General features: G+C 39.1%; 1 long non-coding RNA gene across 1 annotated transcript; it reads left to right on the forward strand.

Annotated features, from left to right (window-relative positions):
• Positions 1–1,911: 1,911 nt before the first annotated feature.
• LOC103458180 (uncharacterized) lies at positions 1,912–13,786 on the forward strand. Its single transcript, XR_532552.2, has 2 exons — positions 1,912–3,125; positions 13,576–13,786. It is a non-coding gene; the product is annotated as an uncharacterized LOC103458180 (long non-coding RNA).
• The last annotated feature ends 9,255 nt before the right edge of the window (positions 13,787–23,041 follow it).

Below are 23,041 nucleotides of genomic sequence, written 5' to 3' on the forward strand. Positions count from 1 at the left end.
AAGGTTGACAGGAAAGTTTTTGTTCCTCTATAGGGATTTCTTGGTGATGTTTTGACAGAGCCACTTGAGTTTTTCCACTCAGATAAAATCTGGATAAACAAAGTCAGTCACAAAAACAGAGGCTGATGGTCCACTTAAGACATCTCAGAGACATCTGAAGTAAAAAAAAAAAAAAGAGGCTAAAAATGTTTATTCTTTCTAAATGGCAAAAAATATTTTTGGATTCCAACTCTAACAAAAAAGTGGAATCCCAAAGTTTGACTCCAGCAATTACATTTAAGGTGCTGAAAATAAGTAGAAAAGCGATTGTAGAACACAGGGGAAGATAATAAATGACCTTTTCACTGTTAGACATTTAACTTATTACTGCTGCAGAGAAAGAAAAAAAAAACAATTTGTCCACTGTGGTCAAATCATTTTAGATACCAGACATGGGACTGAAGTTAATAGTCATGGCAGTAATTAAGTTTGGGAATAAATAAGTTTGGGGTTTGTTAGAAATGCCAGTTTAAATTGGGGAACAAAAATAACCTTAATCGTTTTTTGTCCCAACCCCTCCTCCCCCCTATTTGACTGAACATAATTATGGATTAAAAATTGGGAAAATCTGGAGATAATTACTTTTTGGAAGACGCAGTTGAGAAAAAAAAACATAGCATTGCCAAGATGAAAAGATGGCAGAGCAGCAAAGCAGATCGGGATAGAAAGAGTCTGAACGTTTCATCCTGAAAGTCGCTGAAATCAGGAAGTAGAACTTTAGTGAGACTTTCCTTAAAGAGCATTAAATGTCAAAAATGTTTCATATTTGAAATGACACAGTTCAAATATTGCGCAAGTTTCATCTGAATATGAGTTGATGCTATATCTATGGATCAGGCTACGATGCAAAAGCTTTGACTCATCTGTGACCTCAGCTGCATCAGTTCTGCTATTCATGCAAATCAAAACGGCGAAAATCTGCTGCTTTGCATGAGGAATCGGATCAAAGAGGCTCGATGGGAAAGTTGAAAAACCTCACATTGCCTTTTGGGTTTTACGAAATTTTTTTGTTTGTTTTTGCTTCTTTTTTTTTCTAATAATGCACACTCAAACCTTTATATTGTTTGCTTTATATTAAACCAGAATAACTGATGCATTCCCGTTACTTGCAGCACTTTAAGTCATTAGTGTTTATCTATAAGTGACGCGAAGTAAAACTATTAGGTCGAATACTTTGCACAAATGATGAGCGGGGATATACCGTTCGGAGTTGCAGCCTATAGCGCCCTCTTTTGGGCTAATTTAAAAACACAAACCCTCCGGGGAAACAAACCGGAGGGTCAGCATTTATGCAAGTTTAAACAAGCTGCAGCATTTTGCTGCAGGCAAAATTAAATTAGTTAATTATTTGTACTCATACTTATTTGCAGGTTCGTATTTTTTTTTTTATTCTTTATGTTATGCAAATCTGGCTTTTTTTTAGTTAAATAAATTCAATACAAACATATTTTCACATGAAAATGCAACCTTGCTTAATTTTGTATATCACTATTAAATAAATAATTAGAACACTTCTGAAAATAGAGAACGCGTTTTCCACTAAAGGACTTCATTAAAGGAACACAATGGAATTCTGAAGTACTGGTGTATTTGTCCAGCAAATTAAAATTGAAATAATTATTTACAGTGACAAATGTTTTCCACGCAGAGTGATGGCGAGAACAGAAAACTTTCAAACACTTGCACTGAAATCTTTTTTTTTTTTTTTCAATTCCTTGAAACTAATACATATGTGACAACACATTGCTAACATATTGAAACATTCAATCATGATGCAAATAAGCATGTGAAAGAATGAAAGCTGCAAAATACAGAAACTAAAAAACCAAAAGATTATGATGCATAATTATGGATTGTTGTCAATTAATTTGAAGTCATAAACATTTCTGTATAGATTTGAGAATATTTCTATTCTCAAATTAATATAGAGCAGAAAAGCTATTTGAAAACTTTGAAAAGCTAAATATGAATTGTTGGTGTATTGTTGTTTTGTTGATTGACAGGTTGATTTTATTTAAATGGGAAAGTCCATCTTAATGATCATCCAATGCTTCTGTCAATGCTAATTTCTATCCGTAGTCCAATAAAACAAAAAACAAAGAAAAAAACGCATATATTATGACTTGCTGTACAATTAAACTCCCACATGACTAAAAATCTGACAGTTTAATAAAAAAAGACTGATGTTTTTTAAAGACCTTTATTTCTCATGATGCTTTTCTGATAACAGCTGCTGAAAATAACATTTAAAGTTAGAATATTACATCAAATAAATAAAAAAAAACTTTTCAAAAACAGAAACGTGGGCTTAATGAAGAGGTTGTTCAAAATGTACTCTTAATTTGACAAACAAAACTCATTAGAATGTATATTCTAATTTATTCAAATTACCAAGGTTTTTTAAAATACCCTCCCGAGTTAGTTTGGAGATCTTGTGGCCGTTTGGATCCTCATAATCACCAAATTCCAAAACCTTAAACGAAGGCTTTAAATATTTAGCGGTTCTTTTTCAGAAAGTAATCTAATCTAGTTAAGATTTTATCTCCACCGGTCGTAAAGGCATCAGAGAGGTTCTAAAGACAGGGACTGGAAGGAGATCAGGCCTGATCTCTGGGCTTCATCAAACTGAGACGCTTCAGCTATTCTAGACGCGGAGCTGCCAATCACGCGCTGATGAGGCTCGCGCATTCACATCAGATCCCGACACCAACAGCTGTTACATAACTACGGCTAATCCGGGCTCGAGATGCTGCGATTGAATGCGGGCGCGCGCACATAAAACAACGTAAAGGCCAGCAGCTGCCACACACACACACACGCACGCACGCAAGAGAAACACACAGACAAGGCCCGAGGTGGATCCAGTTCAAGCACAAGAGTGCAAATGGCCTACTTAGAGTTTAAAGTGAGTAATTAGAAACCTAAGCGGGGCTCATTTCTTCCCTACTGATGAACGTAATGAAATGCCGCGTGCTCCCGTGGTGAGTGGCACTGGGACCGGCCCAGACTGATGGACACCAGAACAGCTGTGACCACAAATCACAGAAGACCCAGACGAACTAGCCTAAGCTAAATGGGGTTCCTTGGTAAGCAATGTCTCTCGCCAACCTGCATTTAGTCTCCATGGTAACCAAACATCAATAAACGTGGATTCTGCTAAGAAAAAAAAAACACTTGAAGACTGATCAAAAATGAATACAATCTAGTGTTTCTTATTCAGGTGGAATCGCCTGAAGCAATGCGGGTTAAACGGCTGCGTAGGGCCTCCACAACGCAAGGGGGCCCTCAAGAGCACCAAGCGAACATGATAAAATATAATTATGTATTTAAAATAACATAATAATACAAACCAAATTCTATTACACATGGGGAAAAGATTTCTATATTATTTTTTATAGTTGGTACACAAATAATAAATTAATATCTTTCTGCTGCTGCCACTGTTGGAGAAATGTAAAATATTAAAATGTTAACTTGTTAACTGTAAATTATGTGCTTATTGGCAATTAGTTAAAATAACAGCGCACTGATAAATATCCCTCTGTATTTGAAAATCCAAATAATTTTTGCTTACTTTAATAGCCAAAATAAAACTGGTCTGACGTAAGCTAATGATGCTAATGATGCTAACGATGCACAAACAGATTAGCATAGGAATGATAAAGCATCTGGAGCTGACATGTTGTTTTGAAATGGTGTGGACCTTGGACAGTTTCTTTTCTATCATGTGTGGAGAGACATTATTATTTCCATAAGTCCACTTTGAATACACGTAGCAGGAAAATGGAAGCTTATTATATAAATCATCAGCATGAAAGTAACTGTGGGCTTTCAGTTTTTGACCTTTTTTTTTCAGGGTGAACAAAGTTGAATTTATTCCAGAATTGTATTTAATTTACACTAGTTCAAAATTATACACATAGGCTCAAATATAGGCACTTCCACTAATATTTCTTGATTTGGTTCAACCGCTTTTCTTATCGGGCTCCAATATTTGTTTGTAAAAATTTAATCCAGGAAAAATAATGTACACTTCTGAATGCCACTGTATGTTATGTCATTTGTATTAGACCTCAATGGAAAACACAGTAAAAAGTTTAAAACTGAAACTCAAAGGGGTTAGCATTAGCACACCCGCTCGCTTATAGTTGGAGAATATTTGTAAACTTACATAAAACGGGTAAAATGGCAAACTTCAAATTTCCCACTTCACCTGAACGTAAAGTAGCTCCCGCTGCCTTTGTTGAGTGTGGACCGTGAACACACCAGTCGGCCATTTTGAACAGCTGGCATAGAGCTCGGTGTTTTTCTTTGCGCCGTCCATATGAAGGTGTTGGTTTACCAGCTCGGCTTTTGTAGCGCTCAGCCGGGAGGCTTAGTGGTCTTTGTCCGATTTATATTTTAATTATCTGCTAAACTGTGGCTGAGGGCGGTGTGGGAAAGAGCCGCTGGCTGACCTCGGCAGCTGTCAGTCACTCAGTAAGAAGAGGTCAAAGGTTGTAGACAGAAACACCAACGCTGCTCTATTATTTGTGGTTGAAGTGCCATTCAACAGATAGGTAAAGCCAGCAAGATTCGATGAGGGGAGTTTTGTGCTAAAATAGAAGGACACAAACGACGCACTTCTTTGTAGAAATTAATTTTCAAGCGGTGTTTATGTGGACGCCAGTTTGTACTCTGGCGCCATCTGTTGGTAGCGAAATTAACCCTTTAAACCAAATCACAAGTTATTTTTTAAAAATATATTGTTAAATGTCTTCCTTTCAATAATCGTCACCTTCCTAAGGTAATAGTTAAAGTTATATTTTGCCAAAAGTTTATTTAGGGGAAGAAAAAAAACTTTTGGTAAAATTGATTTATTATGTAGTTTATTTTGAAGCTAAATATATTAAGTAAACAAATCAATTTATTTTCTCACTGACTATTTTTCAGATTTAAATTAATATATTTTTATGCACGTGTCATCAGTTTTTTTTCTATTAATGTAAATTATCAATTCAGTTAAGATGACTGCTTTTACCATGTTTGTAAATGTACTTAATAAAAAAAAATCTAATTTCTAATGTTGGAGCCTTCATGTTAGCAGTTGGCTCATTATGGATTTTTCCCCCCTTAATTTTTCTTACTATTATTATTATTTTTAATTTTCTTTACTTTTTGTCTGTTACTTCTTGGAAAACCAAAGTTGAAAATGAGAGGAAAACAAGCGATGGCCCTGCAGGTTGTAGGAAGCCCCCTTCCTGCTGCCTGTATGTCTGTAGTGAATATTAAGAGTCAGCCTGATGATTTGTCCTTGTGTTTGTCCTCCTCTGATACTTCCTCTCCATCCGTCACGCCCTCCCATGAAGAGGCTAATCTGATCTCAGTGGGGGCTCCTCCACCCCAATGAAGTACTGAAAAAAGAAATACATACAGGAGCATTGGTCCCTGAGTCGATGCTGGACAGCTATCCTGTGTAATTCAAATACACACAAAAAAGGGTATTTTTTAAGATGTGTTCAGATACAGCTACATTAAACCATTAAAACAAAAGCAATAACTGTTAGCGAATCACTAATTTTAACATTTCATCCATTTTTTATTAAACCTTGAGAAGACATCTTTCTAGCCTCTAAAAATGTCATTAGCATGTTGCTAATGACTTCCACAGTCCTCAGTTCTAAGAAGAAAAGTAGTGGAGGAGAAATGAATAGTACATGTTGGACAGCAGTGTCTCCCCAGTCTGCATTTAGTCTCCACGGTAACCAATTTGGCTGAATGTGTTGTAAGATTGCATGCTGTATGTATATTGCAGACCCACTGATTAATAAATGGGTCAGTTGTTCCTATACCTATTATTGTTGACTGTCATTCTCTGTTTGAGTAATATCACTGGATTCAATATTGGTATCGGCTGATACTCAAAGTTGCAATATTGGTATCATATTGGAAGTGAAGTTGTGTCGTGACACCCCTACTATGTTTCTTTCTGTCTTTTCAAGCATTTAATTTATACTATATGTTTTTATTTAACAAGTGGCGAATTTGCTCGTTGTATTGTTCATACAGAAAATGGCCCAGATGACTCTTTTAATATTTCTTCTTTTTACAAATTTACAACCAACAAGTTCATTGTCACCTGAGTTTGTGATTCCCAACAAACCTAAACAAGACTGACATGATGAGATGTCGAGTAGGCAGAGACATAGCAGCTTTTTCCCTTCACTCAACTAAAAAAGTGGGCCAAAAAAAAAAAAGAAATTGGAATGGGCTGCTCTGTTTCTGTGTTTTATGTCCCAGGGGAATGCAGAAATCATGGAAGCCCCCCTGTAATTTACTGTTTGGAGTTGCCTGGGCACACGTAACTCCCTTGAGGACCTTCCTCCAGTGTTTTTATAAGGTTGGGATTTGTAAAGCTGCTCTTGTTGACCCCCTGGAGGTCACGAGGGCAGAAAAGTGACATGACCCCCCCCCCCAGATGCCTCCCACCCACACACACACACACACCCCTGATCTCAGGTCTCAATATGAGGTGAGTAAAAGTTTCCCACACACAAATTGTCTGTCTGTGTTTGGGTGATCTTTACAAAGTTTAATTTAAAAGTGACTCATTGATATTATGTTACAGCAGAATAGAAACTTACAATTGGATAAAAGTGGTACAATGCTTGTTGACTTTAAAAGTATTTGCTGAACACAGTGGAAATGTGGAAACATCTGAAAGGTTCACAGATGTAGATATTTCCCCCAGACCAGTGGTGGGAAGTAACGAAGAACAAGGACTTCGTTACTGTACTTAAGTACAATTTTCGTGTATCTGTACTTAAGTAGATTTAATAATGTATACTTTCTACTTTTACTCCACTACATTTTACAGTAAGTATCTGTACTTTCTACTTCACTACATTTCTACAAAACTGTCGCGTTACTCGTTACATCCAAGTCGCGTTGCGCTTTTTTTCCGTTAAAATGTGAAGTTCAGGGACTTAAGGTGGCGCCGTAAAATCCGAGCAATATCGTAACTTACGTGTCTGTTGTCACCCATCGCCTCCACCTTTACTCGCACGCGAAGCTCCAGACATGCGCAGTGGTTTCCTCTGAGCGAGTCTAATCATCAGTAATATAATAGCGCTACATAAATTGATATGGCGACATGTAAAATCAGGAGCGCTTCGCTTTCACAGACGGTGGGGACTTCGTCCAACTTTTAGCGTCACTTGGAAGGAAATCTTAAAGAAAGGTAAGATCTGTGGACGTGATGCTAGCAAAGCTAGCTGTACTGACGTAGACACACGTTGCATCTGCGATGAAAAAAAGTCATTCATGCGCTGAATTATTGTGTGGAGGTGTTGACTGAGGTGTTGCAAATATGGGACAACGCTGGTACATTCAGGAACGATCCGATTCTTCTGGACGGATCTTTACTGATTGCATTTATTTAAGCTCCAAGTATTTAATAACTAGTTTTTTATGGGAATGTGGATCTTTCGGATCAATTTGAGAAGCAATTTTGATAAGTAAAAGTTAATTTTTTTGTGTCACGTAGCGCGGGGTGCTGGTCTTGACTTGGTCTTGGGTCGGTGACCTTGACTACAACTCTGCTACTGGCTCCTGGGTTGCCTGTCCTCTCCCACCCACCTTCTTTCCATCCCCTTTCTGTTGGATTTCTTTAAAAAATAAATGCCACTAGTAACAAAAAAAAAGTGAAGTTCATGTTATGTTAGGACAGGAGACAAGATGTTTCCATCCCTGAAATTATGATGCATAGAATCACATATCTAAGTCTAAACCATGTTACAGAGAGTAAACATAATAAAAACATGCTTTATCTGTGGCATTGTTCATTAAAATGGCACATTTCTAATGTATTAAAATTAAATACGATCGGGACACTTAATGATATTAGCGATTAGGTAATCCATTCAGCAAGCACTTTTGCTTTTAATACTTAAGTATTTTTAAAAGCCAGTACTTTTTTTACTTTTACTTAAGTACAAATGCTAATGTGGTAGTTTTACTTTTACTTGAGTATATTTTTGTGTGTGTATTTGTACATTTACTTAAGTACATTTTTTGAGTACTCCACCACTGGTTAAAATAAACTTGAGGGTTATTCTCACCTCAAGTAAATTAGCACACGGGAGACGCAGTCTGTGTTACTCCAATTTCTCTCAGTTTATGAGAAACTGCAGAGCAACTGGCAGCTCAGAGTTCCCATGCACCACATACCGGTGAAACACCGTTACTGCACCCATCGTCTTTAACCCGTTAACAAGTAAAATATTATTATTATTATTATTATTATCATCATAACCCCATGACCCCAACATTTAAATGCTCCTTTTTTCACTTTTTTTTCACACACCAGTGGGCATCACAAGAGGTTTGTTTGACTGATAGACCGGCCCAGGTCATGTTGTGGTTCCACTGACATTTGCTCTATTCCTGTTAGGAGATGGAACCCAAATAAAAATGGGTGGGCGGTAAGTGGAGGGGCCAATGGTTCCCTGGCCCCTCCTGTTAAGCTGCGCACATCACTGCCAGTTCAGACTTGCGGGAATAATGCATTTAGTGGCCACAGATTAAATTGTTTTTCATAGCGCATGCTCACTGCGTGCTATTTTTACCTTCAGCAACAGTTGCCATGCTGCTGACAATGATGTCATCAGCATGACTTCAAATGATGTATGTGTCATGAGGCCCTTCTGAGGATGACTTTATGACATCACCAACTGATCAGTTAATTCTCTGATCAGTTACCACAAATCAGTTAACAAGTCAGCCAACTCGAGATTCATTTGGACGTTTTAGCTCAGCACAATAAAGATGAACGACGAAAGCCCACAGAGAGAAATGGATGTGAAACCTAAGGTTTCTTTTTGGACGAAAGTGAAAAAGACATTGTCCAGCAAAGTTCATCCTGGTCAAAGAAGCCCAGATTACAAAAAGAGAAACTTTCTCAGTGAACTTTTGTGGGAAGTGATTGAAAAGGCTGCAGATGGACCAACTCTGCATCTTGTCCGACAAGTCTTTGAGGAACAACATAGCAAAATTTTGATCTTGCTTTTGAGAAAAACTGGAGATATAAATGTGAACGTACTCTCGGAGGTTTCAGAAGACCTTGGTGAAAGGATTTTCCAGAGTCTTGCAAGAGATGCATTCCACTTTGCCAGTGGACTGCATTTAATCGCACTACTGGATTACCCAGAAGGACACCAAGTCATCGTGGAAAAATTCAAAAAGCACCTGGAGAATCCTGTTCCTCCAAAGAAAATGTTAGCGTCTACCAAAAGAAAGATCCGAAAGACTTTTTTTCCAACTGAAGACTTGTACGCAGATGAAAACTGCCTGAGTGAAGATTATACTCAGGCAACCATGGACCCTGAACAATTTTTGAGGGACGCAAACAGGATGGGATTTAGACATGGAACAGAAGAAGAAAGGAGAGTTATGGTTCATAATATTCTTTGGAGATTGATTTACAAGTCCAGTTACAGATCTAGCTATGGGCATTACAAAAGGAAGCACACCGAACCGGTCCAGAGAAAGCTTGCTCCAAAAATATGGAAAGAAGTCAAGGATATAGATTTTGTCTTTTATGACAAAATGGAAAAAAAAGCCTGCCGAGACATCCTGCAACTTCTCTGGGGCAATGAAGACGCAGTTAGAGAACTGCTCTTCAAAATGATCAAAAGCAACAACCCAATAGTGATTTACAAGGTTGTGGAATGCTTTAAAAGGACCCTTGCACGACCACGAAAAATCAATCTCAAAGACACCTTTCTTCAAAAGGCATGGGGCCTCATGAAAAAGGCTGCGGGTTGTGGAGACAATCCAGATGAAGAAGAGAGGCAAGAGCCCACCAAGAGTGGATCAAATGTTGTGTTTAGTCCACACTTGGCTGGGCCTCTAAATTTGGTCAACTCAGAAGTTGGTACTGACTTGGAGGAGTCAGGGCCGAACTCAGAGTCAGGGCCCGCCTCAGAGTCAGGACCCGCCTCAGAGTTGGGACCCGTCTCCGAGTCAGGACAGACCTCTGAGACGGGACCCATCTCAGAGTCAGGACCCGTCCCCGAGTCAGGAGCCATCCCCGTCTTCGAGTCAGGATCCGCCTCAGAGTCTGGACCCGCCTCAGCGTCAGGACCCGCCTCAGAGTCAGGACCCGCCTCAGTGTCAGGACCCGCCTCAGAGTCAGGGCCTGTCACCGAGTCAGGACAGAACTCTGAGACGGGACCGACCTCTGAGACTGGACCGACTTCTGAGACGGGACCTGCCTCTGAGACGGGACCTGCCTCTGAGACGGGACCTGCTTCTGAGATGGGACCCGTCTCCGAGTCAGGACCCGTCCCCGGACCCGTCTCCGAGTCAGGATCCGCCTCAGAGTCAGGACCCGCCTCAGAGTCAGGACCCGCCTCAGCGTCGGGACCGACCTCTGAGACGGGACCCGCCTCTGAGACGGGACCCGCCTCTGAGACGGGACCCGCCTCTGAGTCGGGACCCGCCTCAGAAACGGGACCTGCCTCAGAGTTATGACCTGCCTCTGAGTCAGGACCTGTCTCCCACTCACGACAGACCTCTGAGTCCTCATGCCTAATCTCACCAACGTAGTGACACCTTGTCAGAAGTGTCAAAACTGTTCCTCAGCAGAACTTCGCAACTTACCAGAGCGGATGATTATGGCCTTAAAGATTGCTTGCAAGTTTTCAATCTGAGAATACCGGAAACCTTTAGTCATCCGTTATTATAGTGAGAGCAAGACGGGTAGATTGACCCGAAGAATCAGAATTGGAGGCCGAGGGAACGATGGCCCACTGGGAGGCTAGAAGGGGTTCGAAGAAGAAGGAGAGAAGGTGGGGGGCTGACGTATCGTTAGAGAGGTGGGGGGTGGGGGAAGCGAAGGATTGAACGAAGGAGAGACATTGAGGGGGGGGCTAGTGTACCATGAGAGGAACACTAGCCCCCCCTCAATGTAGAGGTAGATGTGAGGGGTCGAAGAGGGTGGGGCCAGTCTAGCGAATCATTAATTGCTGGTGGGGGCAGACGGACAGCGAATTGCACGGAGGGGGAGGAGGTCTGGCTGTATGTAGAAAGAGGGGGGCGAAGCAGAGACATTCGGGGGGCTAGTGTACCATGAGAGGTACTCTAGCCCCCCCTCAATGTAGAGGTAGATGTGAGGGGTCAAAGAGGGTGGGGCCGGTCTAGCGTACCGTTGAGTGCTGGGGGGGCGGATGGACGGCAAATTGCAAGAAGGGGAAGAGGTTTGGCTGTAGAAGGAGGGGGTCGAAGGAGAGACATTCGGGGGGCTAGTGTACCATGAGAGGTACACTAGCCTCCCCTCAATGTAGAGGTATATGTGAGGGGTCAAAGAGGGTGGGGCCGGTCTAGCGTACCGTTGAGTGCTGGGTGGGCGGGGCGGCCGGACAGCGAATTGCAAGAAGGGGGAGGAGGTCTGGCTGTAGAAGGAGGGGGGTGAAGGAGAGAATTAATCCCCCCGATCCACCTATAAATGCTATTTTATTTATATAATTAGGGCTATTGTAAACAAAAATTTTAGTAATCGCGTAATCTATCGATTATTCTTACGATTAATCGAGTAATCATATAAAAAAAACTGACAAAATAATAATAAATTACCAGGACAGTTCCCTGTTTTTGTATGGAAAACTTTGAAATAAAATACTGTTAAATTACGGGAAACTTCTGATGGAAATTCTGTAAAAAACACTGAAAATATCATGGCAGAGAATTACCAGGACATTTTCTGTATTTTTTTTTTTTTTTTAGAATTTCCATCAAAAATTTTTCCATAATTTAACAGTTTTTATGTCAAATTTACCAATATTTTGTTAACCCAAAACTGAAATTCTCTGTCTTTTTACTCTGTCGTTTGTGATTTATTCACAAACTTTTTTTAAAACCTTTTACATTTCCAAATACTTTTGTCCTCCAAACCATTGAAGTCTGTATTCTATACCATATGTTAATTATAGTGTAAAATATATTAAAGTTAATGTATTTAATATATTCTTAACATAATTTTGAAACAAAATTAAATTCTAAGTCCACAGGAAATGTAGTTGTAGAACACAAAACACTTAGTTTGAAAATGAAACCATTCTATAATCAATTTGCAGACTTTATTTTGCAATTTAAGACCATAAATTGACATGTCATCTAGTCTTTATAACTAACCTTTACTATTATATATTAAGAGCTAAACATATTCTTGAGCTTGCTAATGTTTATCTTCTGTACATCACAACTAATTTATTGCATTTTACTATACACATTTTCAACGTATAAATTAAATGTAAAGCATTTTTGACTCTAGTCTTTGAAGTCAAATAAACAGTTTTGTTAAGTTATTACTATAAGATGGAACATAAAAAATTGTTTTTGAACATGAAAATCATAGTTGTAAACAGGACCAACATACTTCAAAATAAATGCCGAAAGTCTACCATTATTTTTATGAAATACAGTTATAAATATTTTGTTAAAAAATCAAATGCTACATAAACCCAGCCGGTAACACTTTATTTGAAGGCAAGTGAATAAGACTGACATGACACCATCATAAACATCTGTCATAAACATGAATAAGTCTTCATAAATATTTATGACTGTTGTCATAAAGCGTCATTCAGTAAATCATGACACTTAATACAAAGTTGACATTATTGAAAATGTCTTTGTTTTGACAACTTGACATTAATCTAGACAAAATGATTAATGATTGATTAATAGTATTCAGCAGGTTGTTTTCCAATGTATTAAAATTAAATACGATCGGTACACTTAATGATATTAGCGATTAGGTAATCCATTCAGCAAGCACTTTTACTTTTAATACTTAAGTATTTTTAAAAGCCAGTACTTTTTTACTTTTACTTAAGTACAAATGCTAATGTGGTAGTTTTACTTTTACTTGAGTAAATTTTTGTCTGTGTATTTGTACTTTTACTTAAGTACATTTTTTGAGTACTTTCTCAACCACTGCCCCAGACCCTGTAAATGAATGGTAATGTAAATGAAAAACAAAATTAGTTGGATTTTTTTAATGAGACTTTTTGCATCAACCTAGTCTGGCCATTGCCTTTCTACGCAATTCTGCTCAATTTCAATGGGATTTCTCCCGTTGAAATAGATTTCTACAGTACAATTTCAACCGAGCCAATCAGCTAAGAGGAGAATGGAACAGAGGACGGTTGTTTATAGCGCAGGCAATTTCCGGTAAGCTTCATAGCGTTGAACTGGCGTATTACGTATGTCACGGGGCAAACGCTAGCAATTGGGTGAAGTCTTAAACTTCAACAGAGTCCAGGCCTCCACAAAGCAATCGCTTTTCAACTGGTGACGGTCCAGACTCTGTTGAAACAAGGGACTAGGTTTTACCAGGCTAGCAATGACTCTAAAACTGTAATTTCCAACTTCTGGGCTGCTTGTATCAAATGTCAGTGTAGCCATTCTTGGTAAGCCTGTAGTAATTCTGCCCAATCTGCACAAATGCATCTCATCTCCTGCACAGACATCTCCTCTGTCCATCTGTGTCTTCAGGGCCCCCAGACGTGTCCCAGGAGCCACTGTGTGTCTTAACCGATCACGGTCAACTGCTGCCTGAACCAGGAGAAAGGGAAGGTCAGGATTACATCAGGACTGTTTGCTCTTTGAGGCGCTCCGTAACCTTCAACCTGCCCTCCAAACTGACACACTGACTGCCACTATTGATGCACAAAAGAATAAAGACAACATGTCTAATCCATCTTTATTTAAGGATAGGAACTTGTTCTTGAACTTTGCAAAGCTAGCATCAGAAATATTTGGTCACATGAATGCTGGTCAGAGAAGTGTATAATTCCACATTACAGAATTCTTCACCAAGGCATACATTATATGAACTACTATGTCCAGACATAAGACAGTCAGTTTGTCAATGCAAAGATGATATGATGCACAAGTTGCAAAAAGATGCTGTTGCTGAGGAGGACATGTGCTTTGATTAAATAAGAAATTAAATTAGAATCACACATGAATAAGTTTGTTCATGTGATATGGATTTAAAAATTATGGCAGCGACGGTTATAAACACTTACATGAGATATATTGATATTTTAGACATGGTGCTAGCACTCATCAGCTGTCAGAGGAGACTTACTCAGGCGTTGGAGCAACAAGCTTTGGGGAAAATGTAATTTGTGATTTTACAGAAGAGTTATGGATTCAATACGTCTGAATGATAGATGACTTTTTATGAACCATGTGATGCTGTGAGAGCTCTGATGGAGCCAGCTGCACATTGTCTGAAAAAAATCAAAAACAAACCATCGTCCTACTACTTCCTGTTGTCTTTGTCATGGGTTTTGCCAGTAGTAACATCTGGTTGTTGATAATGTGTGACTTGTGGGTTTCCACAGTCAATGTAGCAGAAAAATTATCTTACCCGAGCACAAAAATATTTCATCAAAACACACAAGTTTTTCCAAAATTGCTCTGTTTTTGTTAAGTGAATTTGTTTTCGTAATTTCGATTTGCACAATTCTGTGGTTGATGGAAACGCAGCCTATGACTCTTTGAATATACTTGGATGATTTTTGAATTTTTTTTAATTGAATTTTTGAATTAAAGTAAAGTCAATGTTATTCCGTTTTTTTAAAACTTAGATCATTAACAGAAAATATGTAAAGTCACAGAGAAAATGTAGCCTCAGTTCCACGTGAGGCTGTGAAGACGTGGTGGCCTGACCGGGGTCCAGTCAGGGGATTATCTCTGAAATGACCTGAACAGACATAAACAGCTTCAATCTGCCTCTAAGATGGACTCTAATCTGAATTTCAGCAGTGGCCAGTGTCAAAGCCAAAGGCGGCTGTCTGTTTGCATTCATTGACAGGATTTCTGAGGTTTATTTGTCGATACGACTAGAAAGGCTTTGGTAATCCCTCCTTCCCTTCTATAGACTGATTGATAATTGATCCCTGTTCAAACAGGCTCTCATTGGGCCACAGTTGCCTTTGAATGCCGAGCGAGTCGTTTCGCCTCATCTTGCCTCCGCGGCCTAATCCAATAAACGAATGGGAATGAGAGCGGCCACTCTGCCGTTTATCTGGCAGTGTTTGCTGATGAGGAACCTCAGCACAATCAGGGTCACTCACTCACTGAGCCTCACAGCCTTTTATCAAAAACAAGAATTACAACTTTTGCTTGGACAAAAGTAAGAAACTCAATAAACCCAACCCAGCTGCAGGTAACTGGAAAACCATTCGGTTTAAAAAATGTGTTTATTGTACTTAAATCTGATTTGAGAATCTATTTTTTTATCTTAACTACATTTTAGATAAAAAATACAAATTGCTTTTTAGATTCTTTTATTATTCTTTGGTTCATATTTTACAATATTTGAGGTACAGACTTTAAATATTCCTATTTTTAATTAGTAGCACACCAGATTCTGGAATTGTTCAGTCCTACCCGCTGGCACTTGACAGAGAGCCGAAGGTTTGAAGTTTCGATACGTTTTCAGTTTTTTTACAAACGGAGATTTCTAGTTGTGAACCCCAAGGAGCAAAATCGGACGTTTTCCACCAATCCCAACCTCCAAATCCAAAATGGTTGCCTCATTGATGAGAGGACTGCAGTAGAAGACAAAGCAAACAAAAATTGCATTTCTACAATTCAGATGGTTTTGGCTGCTGGTCATACCAGTTAAATCAAGGCAAGTTGATTTGTATAGCGCATTTCAGCAACAAGGCAGTTCAAAGTGCTTTATATTGAAAAAATATAACAATAAAAAGTAATTTAAAAAACACCAAACAGAACAGTAGCAGACGTTACATTTTGTCGAGTGCCATCGTCAAAATCATCAATATCCAGAAACGTCCAATGACCAACTGGAACAATGCACAATTTTTGTTGGTTAACTCTAAACAATTATATTGACCAACTGTTTCTAAACTGGTGTGTTTTTAGCCTCGAGTTCTCTGTTAGTCATATTTATCTCTCAAATAATTAATGCCAAAACATTTTGCCTCAAGGCAACCCAAATATCACCAGCGGCAGTTGCGCCAAAGTTTGAGAGACACGGGTTTAGATATCATTTATTTCACCATTATACACCACTTAGTACTGATCTGATATAGTAAAGCCTAAAGTATCACACCAGACTGTAGAAATGACTATGAGAATCAAAGACAGACATGATCACCTGGAGACCAATTACACTTTCATGGGGAAAAAATAGAATATTGATGCAAATAAAGCAATCAACGTTCTCTATAGGCCCAAAATGCAATTCAAATGCATTGCTTAGCATTAGGGAGAGTTTTGAGGAACAATAACCTAATTGAAAACTTTGTAACTGGAGAACATGGAGAAAAGCAATTCTAAGGGGAAAAATGAACTACTCAGTCACTAGGAGCTAAAGCCCTAACAGGCTCACAAAGGGAAAACATCCTTATATCCAGCATTACATGTATATTTATGCAGCGCAGAAGACTTATGGTAATAGTTTCTCTGTGCTCTCTGTTACCTTCACAATGAAGAGGATAGGTCAGCCAGCGATCGGCTCGGGCCCAGAGCGACACAATTTGATTTGTAAGGCATGACACAGGGAATGACATTTAACTTGTTATTATTTCCCGGAAAAGATTAATGATAAATTGTCTATTATTTTTCCTTAAAAGTGAAAGATAAGGCCACAGTCATTTGGCCCGGAGGCAGCCCGCCACCACTATGCAAAACGACAGCCAATTATCAGAGCCTAGTTTGGGATAATGACTTTACAATGAATCTTTTGATTGAAATGTAACTGGGTTGGCCCTGGGCAAAGTGCAAAACATAAAAAAATAAATAAATAAAAATAATAAAAGGGGGGGAGAATAGAAAAGTTACAGACTCAAAGAGTACCATATGACTGTGTCTCCAGGTTTCTCTCTCTCTCTCTCTCTCCATTTCCTCTCTAGAGATAGCTATAGTAGGAAGCCGGAGATATGCATATATTGATGAAAAAATTATTAAGTCGCCGAGCGCTCGCAGCAAACATAAATTAGCATATTCAGGGTAAATATGCAGACTATTTACGATAATAAGGCAGGATTATTCAATTCAATGAATGTTAAATAGATGAGGAAATGGGATGTGCCTTATCTGGACCGAGCTTCTATTCATTTTAATCGCTTTCCAATTGAACTCTTCGTTTTTATTCTCTCTCGGTTATTGTTCGCACTCCGGCCACTGATGGCACCTATGGCTGCTGGGAGATCCCCCCCCTCCTACCTTACCCACCCCGGGTCACGTGGTTTCACCGGCTTTCACCTTGTCCTCTGCAGCGACGGAGAAAGTCGACGTCACCCCGAGGCCAACATCACGATAAGCCCGTTTTCATTATGCACACACCGGGGGCCGATGGAGAACAAGATTAGGGGGGCCTCGCGCGCCATCAAGTCGAGAACGTAGACGTCATCTAGATTAGACAAAGAGAGTCTTTTTTATGTTGCGGGTCCATAAGAAAAACACATTTGGTCTCTTATTGCTTGTATTAAACTTTAACTTGAAGCAATTCAGCTCTGTGTGAGTGTGTGTGTGTTTCTATCTTCACAAGGACTTTGATTTACTTCCAATCATTTTTTCATTCATTTACATCAATTAATCAAGTTTATGGATCACTGCAGCTGTCTGACTGATTTTGTTTAGGCAGATCTGTAAAAATACTGTTGCAGTAATCAATCCGTCTAAAGATAAACTCATGGATGAGTTTCTCTAGATCCTGAAAATCTTCTTCAGGTGATAGAAGGCCAACTTTCTAACTGTCTTTATGTGGTTCTATAGTCTAACCCTGAACCTAACCATCCTAAACTTAAAACCTAACACAAAACAGCACTTCTTCTTATGGGGCCTGGGTTTTGGGCCCCATATGGAGCAGTGGATCCTCACAACATAGCATTTGTTGATAAAATAGTCCTTCCAAGGGGAGGAATGAGAAAACACACATGTAGTATGGCTTTCCACGCTGCAAAAACACAAGATCTTACCAGGAATTTCTGTCTAGTTTCTAGTGCAAATATCTCAGTAACTTAAATTAAGACAAGAATAACTTAAAAGCAAGTTTTCAGGTATATAAATCGGCTTGTTCTAAGTCAGTAATTCTTCGACATATGTCTACAAAAACTACTAGGTCCACTGACATATTTTTGTCACTTAATTCAGGAACAATTTATTATTTGTGGAAAAAAAACTGTATTAAATGCTTCTGTTCCAGTCCAGATTTAAATCTAGAATTTGGAACAAGACCCACAAACTTTTGTTCACATACTACCCCATTCAAAGAAGAATGGGCCTCACTTTCAGTCTCTGGATGTGCATATTAGTAATTCTGAAAGAAACATTTTTAACTTCTTTGAAAAAAACATTAAAATGATTCATAATTTCCCTCCAATCTCACAACTTTGTACTACATTCTGTTTATCTCCTACACAAAGTCCTGATATGAGGTTTGTGTGTGTAACTACAAAATGCAAAAACAACAAAAAATAGTACCTTGTCAATAACAAATCTGATAAGCACGTAATCATCCCCCAAAACACAGCTTTATCTAAAGAATGGCCCCAAACTAAAGCAATTCACTGCGTAGTTCACTAAAAAAATGCATTAATGTCTCCATCTAGCGGTGAATGGCTATAATGGCTTTCTGATTGTTTGAACAAAAACTGTTCTTACCAACTGATGGCTATTTCTTAAAAATATTTTTCTAACATACAATTAAAAAAAGCTAATATTCTTTAACTTTAAGAGATACTGTGCCCCTAAAATAACCGGCTGATGTAATTACAATTTCTGATACAAGGAATGCATTTACCCTCTTCCGTCACAAGATGGCAGCCTCCTATTAAAGTTCTCTGACACAAGTTTGCTTCCCTCAGCCCCAGTTCATGTTAAAAGGCCTGGAAAAACCCACAAATTGAGTGTTCAGCTTCTGATGGAAGGTGTTAATAGGAACTAAGGTGGTTAAACATTAAGCTACAGTCTTTTATTTTCCCGAACTCACTGAAATCTATCAGACACACTACCGATCCGGTATCGCCGTTGGGACTTGACAGGCCACGACAACAACCAGCAGGAGCACAGCAGGTGGCAGCACCAAGCTAACCTTCAACACAAGAAGCAATCTTTTAAAAGCAGGAAGTAAAAAATTCTGAATGTCATAACATACACAGCACCTGCTAATGTCATATTCCTGAGCAGTCATTAGGGTATGTCTCAGCTTTTTATGTATTTATGATTAAAGCCTACATCCGCCACCCCGCTACTCCCCACCTCCCTATCCACTTACACATTATAAAAAAGCCCGCCATTAATTATTTGCTGTTTTGCAGGAGGGGAGTCTGCCCTTTTGCTAAAGAGACTCATTTATGTCTTCGCGTGATGCCTGATTTCAAATTAACAAAACTATGATGACGATAATTATGTTTCCTGCAGTCGCTTGCAAAGCTAATAAAGGGAAATTAAAACTGGTAGTTCCATTGTTTCAAGACTTGAAAACCTTTTGAACTTTTCCCATATTTTGTGATGTTACAACCCCAAACTGAAATGTGTTTTAGTGGAATATTATGTGATAGATCAAAACAAAACAAAAAAAGCTAGGGGTTAATTGTATATGGAATGCAAACAAAACATGGTTTTTACAGTTTTATTTGTTTATTTCAAACAGATTCATAAAATGTAGAGTGTGTACTCAACCCTTTCTACTCTGATACCGCTAAAATAATAGCTATTGCAATCGACTGCCTTCAGAAGTCACTTTTTTTCTAAACAAGTTAATGTGTGTGTGTGTGTGTTTTTCTCAGAGAAGATTCTACAGTTCTCAAGAGTTTTTTTTGCTAGAAGACATTAGTGAACATATGGCACCATGAAGAACAGTCAGGAAGCTCTGGGAGAACTTTGCAGAGATGCAGAATTCAAGTAAGAATATGTCCTCAGAGCAAGGGTGTCCAAACTGTGGAACCCGGGGCCCATTGGGCCCATTGGTGGCCCTTGAAATAATTATTTGTTACCTCCATTAGCAGTTCAATAGTGATACAAATTTGGCCACACAGCAAATGGAGGAGATACGAGTGAAGGCTTTTTGTACATTTTTAGGAGATTTTCATATTTATGTCTCCCTAAATAAAATAAAGGTTAGGTACAACACAAAGTATGTTCCTTTTAGTAGTTAGTTAGTTGTTTTACTTTTGTTGTAATGCGGTGAGACAAACCAAACAATGCCCAGCATTTTTCTAACTTTACGAAACAAACTTAATTAATTGAACTTCTTTAATACCTTAACTGTGTTTTAATACATTAACTGTCACTGTCAAACTGCTCACATGTAAGTCATGGTTTCATAAGAACACCAGTGTCATCATGAAGGATTAAACACAGATAGGGTTTTTGACGAAAGTTCTCATTTTTGTTGCTGGTAAAATACTAAAATCATTTCCTAAACCAATGAGATACAGAAAAATGTGATCCAAAAATTTTCCTAAGCTCCCAAACAGCATCTTGTGTAGGTTGCCCACAAAACCAGAAATGGCCCTGGTATGAATATTACTGAGGAGCCGACAGTTCAGTCTGATGGCGGCTCTCCCTTGGTGGCTTGAAAGGAGTCAGTGTTTATGTAAAACAGGCTAACAATAACAACACAAGCAACTGACTAATCGGTTTTCCACATCTGAGCAATGACATCAATAACAGTTACTGAGGCGACCCTTGATCTCTCTCTGAATGAAACGTGCTGCTTTTCTTTAGCACTGTGAAAGCTTTTCTGCACCCAGGGATGTGGGACAAGCATTTGCAACAGCCAGGCCTGCTTTTTAGGACAGACGTCCCTGTGGATGAAAAAGTACTTTCTCTTTTGAGTCTCTTCTGGAATTTCTCCAAAGGGAACATTACTTACTCTTACCCACACCGGCGTTTTTGTGTATGCGCTCCCCCTTCTCGCTGTCATTCCCTTTTACTGTTATTCTGTCCCTCTGCGACTTCGTGCTAGCCTCAGGAGGATGCGAGGGATCCAACTCCCACACAATACCGACCCAGTCGAGGCTTGAGTGGCGGATCCAGGGATCTAAAGGAGGTAATGACACTCATGGACATTTGTTCCTCTCAGTTGGTTTTGGTCATCTCCCAAGAAGAAGCTCTACTATTCAAAGAAGGAGGTGCAGGTGCGCATGCAATTCAGAAAAGAATCTTCTGTCTATCCAAGACAGAAGATCGGTGAGAGGAAAAACCAATGGCTCCAGAAACATCGAAAATTATGTCAAAGGAATCAAACCTTGGTAATGTCAAACCTCAGAGAGATTGATATTCCTCCAGGAATCATTCAGGCCACATTAAAACACGAATGATAAACAGACCGAGTTAAAATGAGGATTGAATGTTGCAGTGATTTGAAGCTCTGCACAAGCAAAAATTGGGGAAGATGCGGGTCTATGAGAAATGAGGATGGGGATTCCCAAGAATCATGAAAGGTACGTCACTACAGACGTACAGATGTTAGTTCTGGAATTAATCAAGCAGCAGGTTGATATTAAGTATCCCAAACAACCCAATTTCTTCCCCTTTAGAGAATTAAAAACATTATATAATAAGAAGTCATAAACCCAGCCAATTTAAAAAACACTCCATTCACAATCTGACCAGAGACTTGATGATAGCAAACCCTCTTTCCCCAAAAAAAACAAAAACCAAAAGACAAAGTTGTAGTTTTTCAGCAACTTCTTAACGGACATTCAAATGTAAACGGGACTGCAAATGCAGCCTGTATGACATGTCGATTTAAGAATTTTCACAAAGAATGACAAATCATCTGACGTTCAGCTAAAACCTCAGGAACCCTTAGATTTTTATGACATACATGCTGATGAAAAGTTTATTCTTAATTCTTACCAGAGCTGTATATTAAATGGTTATGAGTAGTTAGGAGATTTCAAGATAGCCTTTTTGTTTGTAACTTGATGGACCCCTGGCTCTTAAGTTCTTGCGCTCCATAACTCCTGTATCTATCAGCGTTCTTTAGAAAAGCCGGTTTATTCTGAATTTGGCAGTGGACTTATCAGAAAAATAAAAGACCCAGGACTGAGCACACGTCCTTGAGGGACACCTGTGCCCAGTTTAATAGAGCACATGAAGCTTTTTTTCTCATGCAAACTGTCATTTTTCTGACATCCACAATATAAAATATGTTTTTATGACAACCTTTCTTTGATTATTTTGTTTTTAGACAAAAACAAAATAATCACTTTTCAGTAACACTGAAAAGTGTTACTGCATCCATTTATGTAAGGTGACTAAAAACTCAAGCTGTTCTAATACATTCCTTCGCTTCTGAAGTTATTTTTGATTTAAAAAAAACAGTTTGATGGATGTTTTTAAGACATGTAGTGGGTTCAGCCACTGTGCTGAAGCTGCACTGAACAGATCTAAATCTCCAGATTTCCCTTTAGTGCCTTTCCATCCGTTCATCCTTTCATCCACCCATATCCCACACTACTTCATGACACCTCACACATCTTTCTTGCCCCGTGCTGCGATGGTAGTGCCGGTCTCCTAGCAACCAGCCCTCTTAGAGGAGGTGACAGCATTTGAGTGGGCACCCACACCTCTCCACATTCATCCCCTCCTCTTCCCTCTCCTCACCCCCCGTGACCACGACCACCCTCACCATCCGGAGGCACCTCAAGCCCAGTAAACACCTCGCTGTGCTGCATACTGGTGTCGTGAACCTCAGGCCCACCGCCAGACCGATAATTGGGCTGAATTTAGAGATCATTGAAGTGATCAAGTTCAAAAGTTTTTGATCTAGTTTTGACCAATTTCTACTACTGCTGTAGAGTCTTTGAGGGTTTGTCTCTAGCTGCTTGCCTGACTTTTTTTTTACCAACTTTTCACAGTAATTTTTTGAAATTTTAAAGTCATAATTATGAAATATAAAGTCATCATTTTGGGCTGCACAGTGGCGTTGGTAGAGCTGTTGCCTTGCAGCAAGAAGGTTCTGGGT

This window comes from Poecilia reticulata, chromosome 22 (genome assembly GCF_904066995.2).
Source record: "Poecilia reticulata chromosome 22, P_reticulata-male-v2, whole genome shotgun sequence".
Classification (NCBI taxonomy): domain Eukaryota; kingdom Metazoa; phylum Chordata; class Actinopteri; order Cyprinodontiformes; family Poeciliidae; genus Poecilia; species Poecilia reticulata.